This window comes from Acomys minous (assembly GCF_964271855.1).
Source record: "Acomys minous genome assembly, chromosome: 1".
Taxonomy (NCBI): Eukaryota; Metazoa; Chordata; class Mammalia; order Rodentia; family Muridae; genus Acomys; species Acomys minous.
Window position 1 is genome coordinate 53,101,559 of NC_140483.1, and position 15,201 is coordinate 53,116,759.

Here is a 15,201-nt window from a genome sequence, read left to right on the forward strand (position 1 = left end):
AGAGTCTCGGCCATTCCAGAAAGCATTCTTCCGCAGTTTACATCTTGTCCTTGTGAGGCTGAACGGAAAATGAGAGCACATGAGGGTGTAAAACCTTGGGCTTGCAGAACTCAATGGATATTAAAGGCCTAGAGCGGTCCATGAAGTCAGGGCAGTTGGATACAATAATTTATGCACAAAACAGCCAGGAGGTAAGAAATAGGATTGAAATCGGCTTATGCGTGGTAATACCTAAATTAACAACCAATACTTATTGGACACTTGGTATATGTTGAGTACTGTATAAAAGGCTTTTGATGAGTGGTGTTACGGAAACTCGCATCCTAATGAGGGATCTGTCTCAATCTCAGTTTGAAGGTGACAGGGCTGTGGATCAGGGCAGGCAATGGCTTCCCTCAACAGGAACACATTTTGTGTGCAACTAGAGACGTCAACTGTAATGCTGTGCTGTCTCTGTCACCTTCTGCCCCCTGGAAGGAATGTTGTTGCTCGACATATGAAGCATTACACAGTATAAATACAGTGGCTCCGCTTTCTTTAACATGTATGCTATGTGCAAAGTATGCTATGTGCAAAATCCTTCCGGGTCACTAAAAGGAACTTGTTGCTTAGTTACTGGGAGGCGCATTGAGTCAACCCAAGTGGATGTAAGAATCCCTCTACAGGAACATGAAGACGTTCCAGAGGGTACGTGGGCACAGAACTTCTAAGGGAATCAATTTCAAAATACTCGGTGTCCATATGTTTCCCTTCCTAAAATTAATCATCCTGAGAAAATATGCCAATCCACACTTTCCACCCCAAATCACAACAGATGTTCCCCAACCTACTTCAAAAGAAACACTCACCCCCGCCACACACACCCACCCCAACGTTTATCCCACCCACAGGGGAGGGTGAGAGCCTCCACTTCCCCAAATTTCCTCACCAGCCCATCCCTAAAAGAAATGTGTGCAAAAGTCAGACCCCAGTCTCCACTCAACAGTGAGAATGTCCTGTCCATTGGCTAGATCTGTGTAGGGGTTCGAAGTTTACTGCATGTATTGTCCTTGGCTGGTGCCATAGTTTGAGCAGGACCCCTGGGCCCAGATCCGCCCATCATAATGTTCTTCTTGTAGGTTTCTAGGACTCTTTGGGTCCTTCTATTTCCCCATTCTCCCTTGATTCTCTCACCTAGAGTCCCAATAGGAAATCTTCCCCTCTGTCCCACTTTCCTGGTAAGCAAAGACCACATCCCCCTGGATGGGGAGGCCTGGGAGCACTCAGAGGAAGGATAGCAGGCTACCAAGAAGAGACTTGATACCCTATGAGCATATACAGGGGGAAGAGGTCCCCCTCAGTCAGTCATAGGGGAAGGGAGTAAGGGGAAAATGGGAGGGAGGGAGGAATGGGAGGATACAAGGGATGGGATAACAATTGAGATGTAATATGAATAAATTAATAAACTATATTTTAAAAAAAGAAATGTGTGCCAATCAAAAGCCTTCTGTGTTTTAAGACTTATCTCTCAAAGGTCAGGGATCTGTGATGATCTGGCCAGTCTCTGATGACACCTCAATGTGGAAGGAAGCTCTTGACCTTCAGAGCCTCTATAGACGATTATGAGGCATCACGTGGTGGCTGGGAGTTGAACTCAGGACCTTTGGAAGAGCAGACCGTGGTGCTCTTAACCTCTGAGCCATCTCTCCAGCCGGGTAGAGCCTCTCTGTAGTCTGGGATACTATGTGCCGAGCTACACAGCAGAGACGAAGGACGTTCAGCACAGGACAAGCTGGCTGAGGATAGCGGTTTACGGGGGAGAGAGAATGGAAATGCAATTTCCAAGGGGAAAGGGAAAAAAATGCAGGAGGCTTTGAGTATTTTTAAATGGGTGCTGGTGAGTACAAAAATCACTGTGAAACTCATCTTTCTCTGCCTACACCCTGACCAGTTTCTCATCTGTTGCACTGTGGACGTTTGGGGCTGTGGTTTGTTGTCTAGGCAAAGGATGTCGGCCACACCCTTGGTCTCTGCACACATGCAAACACATACTCATACATACATGCGTGTATGTACATAGTGTGACCTCTAAAAACATCTCAACATATGGCATAGGGTGAGGAGGGGAGAGTGGACTTAAAGCAGCAATATAATGGATTTATTATGTTTGCAAATTTTGACATTAAATTAATTCATGTTAACATTCCAATTAAAATTGTGCAAAACAGCGCATACTTGTTAATTTTTTTTAATGTATTACAGGGCTGGAGAGATGGCTCAGTGATTAAGAGCACTGTCTGCTCTTCCTAAGGACCTGCGTTCAATTCCCAGCACCCACACGGCAGCTCACAATCGTCTGTAACTCCAGTACCAGGGGTTCTGACACCTTCAGACCAATGCACAGAGAATGTTTTTTTGTTTTCTTTTTGGTTTTTCGAGACAAGGTTTCTCTGTGTAGCCTTTGCTGTCCTGGACTCGCTTTGTAGGCCAGGCTGGCCTCGAACTCACAGAGATCTGCCTGCCTCTGCCTCCTGAGAGCTGGGATTAAAGGTGTGCGCCACCACGCCCAGTGAGAATAACTTTTTTAATGTATCATTATTGTGTGCACTCATGATGCGGGGAGGGCATTTGTGTGGATGTTAGAGAACATCTTTTTTTTTTTAATTTACTTGATTTTTATTTAATCTGTATGAAGGATTATATTTTGTAATATATGTATGCAAACCATGTGTGTACAGTGCCTGTGGAAGCCAGAAGAGGGCGTTAGATGCCAATGAAACTGGAATTACATATGGCTGTAAGCCGCCACGTGAGCGTAGGGAACTGAATTCGGACCTTCTGCGAGAGCTGCAAGTGCCCTTAACCAATAGCCCATCTCTCTGGTCCTGTCAGAGGACAGCTTTGTGGTGTCTGTTCTCGCCGCCTTTACATTAGTTCCAGGAACTGAACTCAGGCGCCAGGTCTGCATGACCTTTGCCTGATGAGCCATCTAGCCAGGAATGAATACATTTTTTTTTGAAAATTATTTTTAGAAGTCTGGATAGGGGCTAAAGAGATGACTCAGCAGTTAAGCGCACTGCTTGCTTTTCCAGAGTGGTAGCTCACAACGGTCTATAATTTCAGTTCCAGGGCATCCAAGACCCTCTTCCGGTTTCTTAGGGCACCAGGCAAGTAAGTGGTGCTCAGACATACATGCAGGCAAAAACACTCATCCATATAAAATGTGGTGCTGTTTTGGTGGTTCAAGACAGGGTTTCTTCTCTGTATAACAGCCCTGGCTGTCCTGGAACTTGCTTTGTAGACCAGACTGGCCTTGAACTCACTGCCTCCCAAGGGCTGGAATAAAAGAGTGCACCACCACGTGTAATTTTTTAATTAAAAAAATAATTTTTTGAGGAAGGATCTGCAGACAAAAATGATCCCAAAGCCACAGAAAGACAGCAACAGTCAGTGCTAAGTGTGATGTGCACACGATTTAACTGCTGCGTTTCCACTGCTCCAGTGATTCAGGCTCCACACTGAAAGGAAGCTGCAGAGCCATTGGGAAGGCTGTGTGCTGTGAGTGCAGCCACTTGGAGCAGCTTGCAGCTCAGAAGAGGAGGCCTAGAGGTACAACACGGACTAGAGAGCCTGCCTGGCTTACAAACAACACAAGCATAATCTGGAGTCGTGTGTGAATCCTAGGTCACTTTAGGATTTCTTTGCATGGGTGTTTGGCCCGCAAGGATGCCTCTGTAGGATCTAGGTGCCTGGAATCTGTGAAGGCCAGAAGAGGTCAGTGGATCCACTGGAACTAAAGTAACTGACGGTTGTGAGCCACCACATAGGTGCTGGGAGTCAAATCCCGGTCTTCTGGAAGAGCAGCCACTGCTCTTAACTGACAGCCATCCCTCCAATGCGCTCCTCAGAAAATTTACAGATGTATCACTAACATTCTTTTTCTTTGAGATGGGATCCTACTCCATCCTCCAACTCAAAGCATTTTTTTTTTCTGGTTTTCCGAAACAGGGTGTCTCTGTCAGTGATAAGCCTTGGCTGTCCTGGCCTCGCTTTGTAGGCCAGATTGGCCTCAAATGCAGAGATCCACCTGCTTCTGTCTCCCGAGTGCTGGAACTAAAGGCAATGTGTGTGCCAGCTCCCTGTGACTTAATTTTTAATGATTCAATCAAGCCTCCCCCCTCCCCCCTCCAATCACAATGGCTAGGGGCTGCCGCAGGGCGTGGCTGGCATGCCCTGCCCTCTACCTAGTGGCAAGCCTTCCCCTCTCCCAGACATTTTGGTTCCTGTGGGCTCTTTTTCTCCCTTCCCTCTCTCCTGCCGGCCCCCCACCCCACCCCCACCCTTTCCTTCCCCTGCCCAGCCCAGCATGTCTTTCTCTCTCTCTCTCTCTCTCTCTCTCTCTCTCTCTCTCTTCCTCCCCCTCCCACACTGCCCCAAAAATGTACATTTATATAATACAGCTTTGTCTCTACCATTATTAGCTCATCATGTTTTAATCAACCAAAGACTCATAATCTAATCTAAATAAATAGGGCTTTCTTGTACACAGTCTTTTGAAACCCTACATATTAAATCGGCAGCTCATAGCTGGATGTGGTGGTACACACCTGTAGTCCAAGTACTCAGGAGACAGAGGCAGGAAGATCAGGAGTTCAGGGCCAACCTGAGCTATGTAATAAGACTCTGTCTCAAGAAACAACAACAACAAAAAGGAAAAAAAAAGAAAGAAAGAAAGAAAGAAAAAGGTATCTCAAGCCAGGGTGGAGTAAGAGCTTTGCCTTCCATGTTTGAGGCCCTAGATTCAATCCCCAACATTAAGAAATAATTAAAACGGGCCTGGAGAGATGGCTCAGTAGTTAAATGCAAAAGACGCAGGTTCAGTTCCCAGCACCCACGTGGCAGCTCACAACCAGGGGGTCCAGTGCCCTCTTCTGGCCTCTCTGGGTACTGCATGTATTGGTAAACACATGTAAGCAAAACTCACGTAAAAATTTGTAAAAACATTTTAAGTAATAACATAAAATAAAAAAATATACTGTTTCTGGATCCAATTCCAGTTCTCCAATACACACTTAAAATGCTTTATATTTTATCAGTAATCAACCATAGTGCCTTTCTTTCTTTTTTTTTTTTCCAAGACAGGGTTTCTCTGTGTAGCCTTGGCTGTCCTGGACTCACTTTGTAGACCAGGCTGGCCTAGAACTCACAACGATCCACCTGCCTCTGCCTCTGCCTCCTGAATGCTGGGATTAAAAGCGTGCACCACCAGGCCTGGCTCATAGTGCCCTTCATAGCTGCTATCTCCTCTGACCTCACCAAGGTTTGGGTCTGCCCATCCACTCAGCTTTGAAACTGAGGTAGTGGGCCCTGGAAGCTGCATAGCTGAAACTCTACGTTCAGCGCTCCTCCGCGGACCACACAGCTTCTGCAGCAAAGGCCAACAGTCTTCGGAGTGTGACAATTACCGTTTTTGGAAGCACAGCCCTAGTGAAGAAAACTGCATGCGTTTGACCGACTTAGGAAGGGCCTGCTCGCCAAGTTCACATCTGAGCAACCTGAATCGATAAAAGAAAGTCGAGATTCCTCAACCTTGGGGAGTCCAAACAACTGCACGTCTTAGTTTAGTTCACAGCATGAGGGGATACAAGGCGATGCTGGCCTTCTGAAAACTGTGTCGGCCCAGGGTCTGGCAACACACAAAGCCTCCAAGGCAACAGGCAGAACAGTAATGAGTGCAGGGCAGTACAATGGGAGCCCAATCCCACAGCCAGCCTGCATATTTATGGCTACCTCGGGAGTAGTGTCTTGGGCTCTGGGGACCTAGCGGCAGTGCACACGGGCAGCAGATTATGGTGGAGAGGCACGCTCAGTGCCACTGCAAGTAGATACCACCTCCAAGCCACGCTTTCCTCAAACAGACACAGCGGGGGTGGGGGGAGGGGGCGGGGGAGTGTCTTTTAGTGCAGCATATGATTTTACTGTGCTGCAAGTCTCAGGCCAGTCACCCACCTCTCACACATTGTCCCCTGTAACCGTCACGGTTGACAGTTTTGCCAGCGCGGGATGGAAGATGACCGCGATGCACATTAGCAAGGGTGAGAATTCACACTCCAGTCCACCTGGCTTGTGTCCACAGTGAACTACAGCGCCTTTCTCTTCTTCCCCACAGCATCACCTCAGCCCCTGCCTTGCTCTATTTGCTCATTAATCAACACAGAAAAACATTCTTGGGGCGGGGGGGGGGGGGGGGGGAGGGGGGAGGATTACTATGCACCAAGGGGGGGAGGGGGAGGGGGGAGGATTACTATGCACCAAGGGGGGGGTGCTGGGAGGCTGGGGGGAGTTGGGTGGCGAGGAGGATTGCTATACACCAAGCCATGGAGCCATCAGTGGACACCAGCTCAAAGCCCTGTAACTCACTTTGGGTTTCACACCCTCCAGCCGGTCACAGTGTCAGATCCCACCAGTTGAGGAGTTTACTCTCAGGCTTCCTACATCCGGTGCCAGCAGTCATGGGTCATTTGTTGTGCTTCTAGCCAAGTAAAAACCAACTGTCTCAGGGTCTCTAGTGCTGTGAAGCAACACTGTGACCACAGCAACTCTTATATAGGAAAATATTTCATTGGAGCTGGCTATCATGATGGTGGGAAGAATGGCTGCACACAGGCAGACAAGATGCTGGAGATGTATCTGAGAGTTCTGCATCCAGATTGGCAGGCAGCAAGAGGAGACACACACACTGGGCATGGCTTGAGCATCTCAGACTACAAAGCCCACCCCCAGTGACATAGTAACACACCTCCTCCAACAAGGCCACACCTCCTCCAACAGGCCACACCTCCTCCAACAAGGCCACACCTCCTCCAACAAGGCCACACCTCCTCCAACAAGGCCACACCTCCTCCAACAAGGTCACACCTACTCCAACAAGGCCACACATCCTAATAGTACCACTCCCTATGAGCATATGGGGGCCATTTTCATTCAAACCACCACACCAACAGTGCTCCCCTCTCTCCTTATGTCTGGCTAATGTGCTGGTGCTACAAGTAAGGAAACAGGCTTCCTGGCTTACTCTAAAAGCTAGGTAACAAATGAAAGGATGCACAAGGCTCAGTACACTGTCAGGCCAAGGGTTTGAGCAAGAGCCAGCCTCCAGGTGCTTGGAACACCCAGCTATTCACTCTCTCGGCTCTCCAGACCCAGGTCTCTTGTTATATGTTCACTACATAGGCAAGACTGAGTTGACCACCGGGGACAAATTAGAAAGGTTCTCAGGTGCCTCACCCCCATCCTGAAGCCAGTAACTAGCTCATTAGCATACAAAAGCAAACAAACTGAAATATCACAACATCATAAGAAGTTCACTTAGCTTGACTTCACTCTTTATCTGAGGGTGGTTCGGGCACACTAGACAATGGCAGGATAGCAACTCTGACGATATTGTAGGCCAGTGGGGCAGAGTGGCAGAGCATTTGCTCAACATATGAGGTGCTGGGTTCCATCCCAAGCACTGTTTAGGGGGAAAAGAAAAGTCTAGTCAGGGTAGCATATGTATTCAATTATCTGCAGTGATTTTCAAAATGGAGTGGGCTTGGCTCGACAGGGCCCTGTGGCAGGAAAACAGGTCCTATTCTGTCACCCCAAGCACTGCTTGGGTAACATAGCTGAGTTTCTGATATTGTTGCTTTTTGAGGACAGGATGCTTCGGGCCAGATGCACTCCAGGAAGCTATACTAGCAGAAATTGGCTGGACCTAAGATGGCCACAGAGCAACAGCCAGACAACTTAACTGCATTGTAATCCATCTGCTGCCTAAACGGCACACCCTCCAGCACCATGCCTGTTGACAGTTGCCATGGCAACAGCTGCGCAGAACTATAAAAGGAACAAAAAGAGGCTGCACTGAAGTTCCCAGAGAACACATGAATAAATATCACCAGCACTCCATCACCCTAATCAACAGTCCTCCCCTCATTTTTGATCCTATATCCATCCATAACCTCCTTCCCAACCCCAAAAGTGAAAGGTGGATTTGCAAGTTTGTGCCCCGCCCCGACCCTCCCATTCCTCCTGTTCTTGACCAATAAGAAGTCCATTTCACTACTTAATTGGTGCTCACTCATAGTATTGCTTTCACAGTTCGCAAAGAGGAAAAGGGCCAGTCTGAAGACAAACACTGCTAACAAATCAGGGAAGTCGAGGACAGCCTGGGCTCACAGTGAAGAACAGGTGAGGGCCAGTCTGAGAGACAAAGGAGACCCTGTCAAAAACACATAAGCAAACCAACAACGTGCTGCTACCAACTAGAAATCAGTAACCATGGTAGGGGAAACAGAGCCAGAGCTGGCTGTGGTGGCCTACTCTTGTCATGTCAGCCCTTAGAATGTGGAGATAGAGGAGCAGCAGGGGCCAGCATCCCATAGTAGCAGATTTAAGGCCAACCCAGGCTACACGAGACCCTATCTCAAAACAAAAAAACAGCAGGGGATGCAGCCCAGTTTTGTAGGATGCTTGCCTAGTAGTCTATATAAAGTATGTGGAATGCAAGGCTTTTCCTATGCCTGCCCTTCTTCTGAATAATGACATGGAGACATTTATATTTTATTATAAGTTTCAAGCATTATCGCTGGGCAGACCCAACAACTCTGGCCTGGCCTACTTCCCAGCCACTTGGCCCTTTACTCGCCATCTTAGTGTTGCCCTAGCAACTCTTTCTTCATCCCTGTCTCAATGGTGACTCTCCCTTCCTCTAGTGCCCACCTGGGACTCTCTCCCTGGCCTCAGAGGTGCCCACTTATCCTCTCCTGCCCAGCTACTGGCGATGCAGCGCTTTATTCAACCACTTGGAAGGTGATGGAGAATAATGTTTACAACACACCAAGGCAGGAGACAGGGCCAAAGGCCAAACTGCAACCGGATCCCTGGGGACAGAAATCAGCATTTGAGTACACAGTGCCCAAAACATCCTCCAACAGTAGTGGGTTTAATCCACAACACACAAATGGGATGTGGTGATACATGCCTGCAATCCCAGCAATGAGAAAGTAGAACAGGAGGGTCAAAAGTTCAAGGTTATCTTCAGCTAAATGGAAAGTTACAGGACAGCCTGAAAAATATGAATATATATGAACGTATATAACATGAATATATATATATATATATATATATATATAGAGAGAGAGAGAGAGAGAGAGAGAGAGAGAGAGAGAGAGAGATTCTCTTATATGTGGACTCTTTTTTTAAAAAGGACAAGGAACTATTTAAGAATGGGGAGCTTAAAAAAGAAAGAAAGAAAGAATGGAGAGATAGTGCTGGAGAGATGGCTCAGAGGTTAAGAACACTGGCTGCTCTTCCAAAGGTCTTGAGTTCAATTCCCAGCAACCACATGGTGGCTCACAACCACCTATAATGAGATCTGGTGCCCTCTTCTGGCCTGCACTTGTAATGCAGACACAACACTATATACAAAATAAATCTTAAAAAAAAAAAAAAAAGAATGGGGAGATAAACGTGATAGAAACATATTGTATGCACCTTCATAAAACCTGGCATACTACTAAGCATGGTGGCGTATGCCTTTAATCCCAGCACTAGGGAGGCAGAGGCAGGTAGGTCACTGAGTTTGAGGCCAGCCTGGTCTACAAAGTGAGTCTAGGACAGCCCAAGGCTACACAGAGAAACTCTGTCTAGAAAACAAACAAAACCTGGAATACCATAATGACCTATGCCTGCACTCAGGAGGATGATGGTAAGTTAGAGGCCAACTTGAGCTATGACAGAGAGACTGTCAAAATAAATAATATAGAGAGAGACCCATTATTTTTTAAAATAATTTATTTAATTTTATGTGCATTAGTGTGAGGGTGTCAGATCACCTGGAACTGAAGTTACAGACAGTTGTAAGCTGCCATGTGGGTGCTGGGAATTGAACCCGGGTCCTTTAGAAGAGCAGACAGTGCTCTTAACTACTGAGCCATCTCTCCAGCCCGAGGCCCATTATTATAAGCAATACTTTTATGACTTCTTCTGTTGCTACTGTTTTCTAAGATGAGGTCTTACTATGTGGCCCAAGCTAGTCTAAACCCTTTGACCATCTCCTTCTGCCTCCATGGATGCAGAATTACAGTGGTTGTCACAGTGGACTCCAGCCAACCCTTTGCAGAATGACTTCTCTGCCTCAAGAAGGAACATGCCCCGTGGCTAGCTTGTCACCAGTAAATTGAAATGAAGTGGCCATGTGTGCAGTTACATGCCAAGGGCTGTTGAGGCCTCTTGCTGATGGCATCCTGCTCTTACTGGCTTGACAAAGTAGGAAGCCATGGTATGGCATGGAATTGGGTTGGCTCTAGGAAGTGGGGCTGGCCATCAGACCACCGCCAAGAAGAGGAGGCAACCTGAGAAGAATTGAGTTCTGCCAATACCCTATTAAGTTTGGAAGCAGTTATTTCCCCCAGGCAAGCCTCAGACCTAGGCAGTGAGCCACAGCAAGCTGCACCTGCCCAGCCCTTCCCTCAGAAACCATGAACTGTTAACACAGATGACACCACTATGCTCAAGACCGTACTGGACCCAGGGGCCAGTGACTAAGATACCCACTGAGGTAGGGGTGGGGCACTGTTGTCACAGAATGGGGAGTCCAGCCAGGCTGGGAGGTGAAAGCAAGTGTCCACCACTGTCCTCACTCAAGATGACATCTCACATGTCTATCCTGAGGTTTCCCTGAAAGGTATGGAGAGCAAATTGTTTGCATGTAGGTTTTGGAAAATTGGTTTTCTTAACCACACTCACACAAAATAACAAGTCTTTATTAGCTTGATATAGTAGAACATGCCTAACATTTTCCTTAACTTTTTTAAAGATTTATTTATTATGTATACAGTGCTCTGCCTACATGTGTGCCTGCAGGCCAGAAGAAGACACCAGATCTCATTATAGATGGTTGTGAGCCACCATGATGGGTGCTGGGACTTGAACTCAGGACCTGTGGAAGAGCAGCCAGTGCTTTTAACCTCTGAGTCATCTCTCCAGCCCTGGCCATGCCTTTTTAAATTCCCCAACTAAGGCTATACAATAAGAATCTGTTTTTTGGTTTTTTGGTTTTTTTTTTTAGTTTATATTAGCCACATGTGGTTGCAGTATTGGGGAAGCCGAGGCAGGAGAAACAAGAGTTTAAGGTTAAATTGGCCTACAAAGTGAGACTATATCTCTAAATAGTCAATATTTTTTTAAAAAATCAATATTTTCACATTTTACATACAAAAAGTAGCAAACGGTAACTATGTGTAAATATATATTTATTCTCTTTTATTGAGACAAGGTTTTGATAGTGTGATAAAGGCTGGCATTAACTCATTGTGTAACCCAGGTGTTAAAAATAAAAATAGCAAAGTTCAACACACATGGTTATAATTCTGGCACTTGGGAGAAGGAGGCAAGAGAATTGCCATAAACTTAAGGCCAGCCAGGCGACATAGCAATACCCTTTTTAAAATTATTATTAATTAATTTATGTATTTATTTTTCGTTTTTCAAGACAGGATTTCTCTGTGTAGCCTTGGCTGGCCTTGAACTCACAGAGATCTGCCTGCCTCTGTCCCCCTGAATGCTGGGACTACCCTAACTTGTTTTTAGAAAAGAGTCACAAATACTCTTAGCCAGGCGTGATAGCACACGCCTGTAGTCCCAGCACTTGAGAGGCAGAGGCAGGCGGATTTCTGTGAGTTCAAGTCCAGCCTAATCTACAATGCTAGCCCAGGGCAGCCAAGGCTGCACAGAGAAACCCTGTTTTGAAAAACAAACAAACTTAATTTTAAAAAGATGCACTTAATAGCAGCATTGTAGCTCCCCTGGGTAGGAACCAGGCCTGACTGGGCTGCCTGCCTGTCCCCCGGGTGAGATCTCGGATAAAAATGGGTTTCTTTGGGGGAGAGAATGCACAGGTTGAGTCATTTGAAGGGCAGGTGTCTGCAATGCTCTGCACACCTGTCTTGACGGCCCGTTTCCCTGCAATGGCCTCCCTTGCCTATCTGTCCTAGAGCGGCACTCATTCCCCCAATGATACCCTCGTTGGCAACAAGGACACAAACCTGGCTTAGTATGATCAACTCTATCTCGAGCTTGTCCAGTCTCCCTTCGAGTACATTCTCTCTTAAAATGTCCTATCTGGCCACATTTGAAACATGTTTTCAGCCAGACTCCCCCAGAAGGTGACCGTCCCTGAACAGCAGAAGCTAATACCTGTCCCATTATGTGAGTAGTATCTATACTTCAGCAAATTTTCAGATAGTCATTCACCCTTTTATATTTATAAGGCCGAATGGCTTCCTGACAATACTTACTAGCATTTTCAAAGGCCAATTGTTTAATAACAGGCATGGCTCCTTCCACATCTGCAAAAATCCTTCCTGCCAATTGCATAAGGCGATCAACAAATTCCTGGAAGGACTCTGAGGGTCCCTGGACTACTTTAGACAGCTGCTCTCCTGCCCCTTTATTAGGCAAGGACTTCCAAGCCCTCGTGGCGCAAGTTGCAATCTGCGCATACACAGCTGGGTCATATTGTGTCTGGGCACTAAGTTCAGTATACAAACCCATGCCTGCTAGCATATCCACGTTTCTCTGTGGAACCCCAGCTGCCACATTAGGAGCGGCGCTCTGAATAGACTGTTCTTGATAATCACTGCACCAAAGCAAATAATCACCCCCACTGAGGACTGCTCTACACATTTGTTGCCAATCACTAGGTGTTAAGAATTGTCCTGTGAAGGATTCAAAAATGGAAATCGTAAAAGGCGCATGTGGACCATAGGCCATAACTGCCTCCTTAAGCTGTTTTCTGTCTTTAAACTGGAGGGCTTCATGCTGTCTCTGCGTTTGCCCTGGGTTAGTTGGGTGAGGCACTTTGACTACTGGAGAGACTACTCCCCAAGGGGGAGCAGAAGGCTTTGCCAAAGACAATTGACTTTGATAATCTGGGTTATTCGCCGGGGGCTGCTCTCCTCTAGTTTCTTTTCCTTCAATCTTACACTCCTTCAACAACTTCTTTAGAGCACGTATCTCAGAGGTTAAAGTTGCCTCTTCCTCCTCAGAATTAGAAGAAGATATATCAGAGCCAATCTCAGACGGGGCCAAAGATTTTACAGATTGCTCCTCCTGCACTTCATTTAGGGCAAGTTCCAAACTTCCTAGCTGCTCTCTTATTTTCTCGTCCTCGCTCCTAAGCGCATCTCTAACAAGACGCCATAACGAAAAGGTAGTGATAGGAACACTGTTGGACCCTTCATTTTGTAAAGTCCTCTGGAGATCAGACTTCACCTGATCCCAATCTTGGATATTTAGCTCTCCTGATACCATAAACCAAGGACTACTCAATTCTATTGTTTTTAAAAAAAATCTTTAACACTCATACTTAATCCCAGTGCCTTAATCACTAGCCCACCAGAACCATAGACGAACCTGCGGCACCTATTTTCAGTACGCCCATTTCCTACCTCTGAGGCGCTGACCAGCTTCCCTGAGCGATCTGTCAGCTTCCTCCCTTCTTTCCCTGATCTCGGTGGAACCTCCACGGTACCGAGTCGAAGGCGAGGGACTGCGGATTTAACTCATGCACACGCACACACACACACACACACACACACAATAACACAGCGGGTCCTTCGTGCTAAGAGAGCAGCAGCTGCAGCAGCAGCCACCGCAGCAGTTTATTATTTTCGTCTGTCCCCTCCAGAGTTCCAAAGAGCCTTCTTATAGGCAGCAAAACAGGAATTACTCCCACACACACACACCAGGTGAAATCCCTCAAGAGGTGATTGCACACAGGAGGAAAAGTCTCGAGGAAGGGAGGGGCGCGTTCTCAGAGCAGTAAACACGACTAGCTAACCAAGATAAACACAGATATGGAAGCTGCTAGAAACAAGACATGAAACAGCAAGACAGGCAGGCAGCCCAGTCGGGCCTGGTTCCTACACCCCTGATCTACTCCTCGTCAGGTCCTGTCACTGTTCCAACCGTTGGTTTTGTTTGCATACAGATATCACAGAGCACCTAGTGTGTGTCTCAGCATCATTTGTGTAATGTTCACGCATGCTCTCAATGGTGGCGATAACCTTCAGAGAAGACTGTCACAGCATTCAGCGTGTGGGAGGTCATAAGGTAGACTGGGAGAGTAAAGGGAGGGGCAAGGGGGGGGGACTCCTGCGTAAAGATAGGTCCCCCAAAACAAAACACCAAACACACACACACACGCACCACTCACCTGCATGTGGATGAAGAGGCCAGGGTTCCCCGACCAAAGCTCTGCCATCTTTCCAGTAAAAGAAGGAGGCCCAGGAGTAGGTATCAAACATCCAAATCAGGGGTGGGTACCAAGCAAAGGGAGGGGCCACATCAGGACAAAAGAGGAGATACTGTTACAGAAAAGATTCTAGCACGGGCTGGGATGTAGCTCAGTTGGTAACTTGCTAGCCCAGGATGCGGGAGTCCCCGGTTGGACCCCACATACCACATAAAGTTTGAGGTCATTCTCCTATACTTGAGACCGCATCTCAAAACAGGAAGGCGGGGCTTGGGGCGGGGCTTGGTTCTAGTGTTTGAAGTCTCTCCGGACCCCAAGCCCATCCCAGCCTCCACTTCATCTCATGCTCAATTAAAAAAGAAGCAAACATCTTTCCTTGGCTGGAAATGTGAAAAGGCTGCATTTACATCTTCACTTAAGAGGAGACAAGGTCAGCTGGGTAGTGGGGGCGCAGGCCTTTAATGCCACTCCTCAGAGGCAGACGGATCTATGTGAGGTCTACAGAGAGAGTTCCAGGATAGCCACGGCTACACAGAGAAACCCTGTCTCAGGCGCGCGACAGGGAGCAGAAGAAAGAGATGGCTGGGGAAAGGTGGAGACAGGAATTCTCCCAGAAGTTGGTGGGAGGTGACCACCTAGAGGCAAAACATCCAGGTATAGATCTGCAAAGCGGTTTTAAGAAAATTTGTTGGCTCACGCCTTTAATCCCTGCACAGGAAGAAGCAGGAACATCACTGTGAGTTGGAGGCCAGCCTGGTCTACAAAGCAAGTCCAGGACAGCCAAGGCTACACAGAGAAAGCCTGTCTCAAAAAAAAAAAAAAATGAAAAAAGGTCCTGGAGAGATGGCTAAGCAGTTAAGAGCACTGACTGCTCTTCCAGAGGTCCTGAGTTCAATTCCCAGCAACCACATGGTGGCTCACAA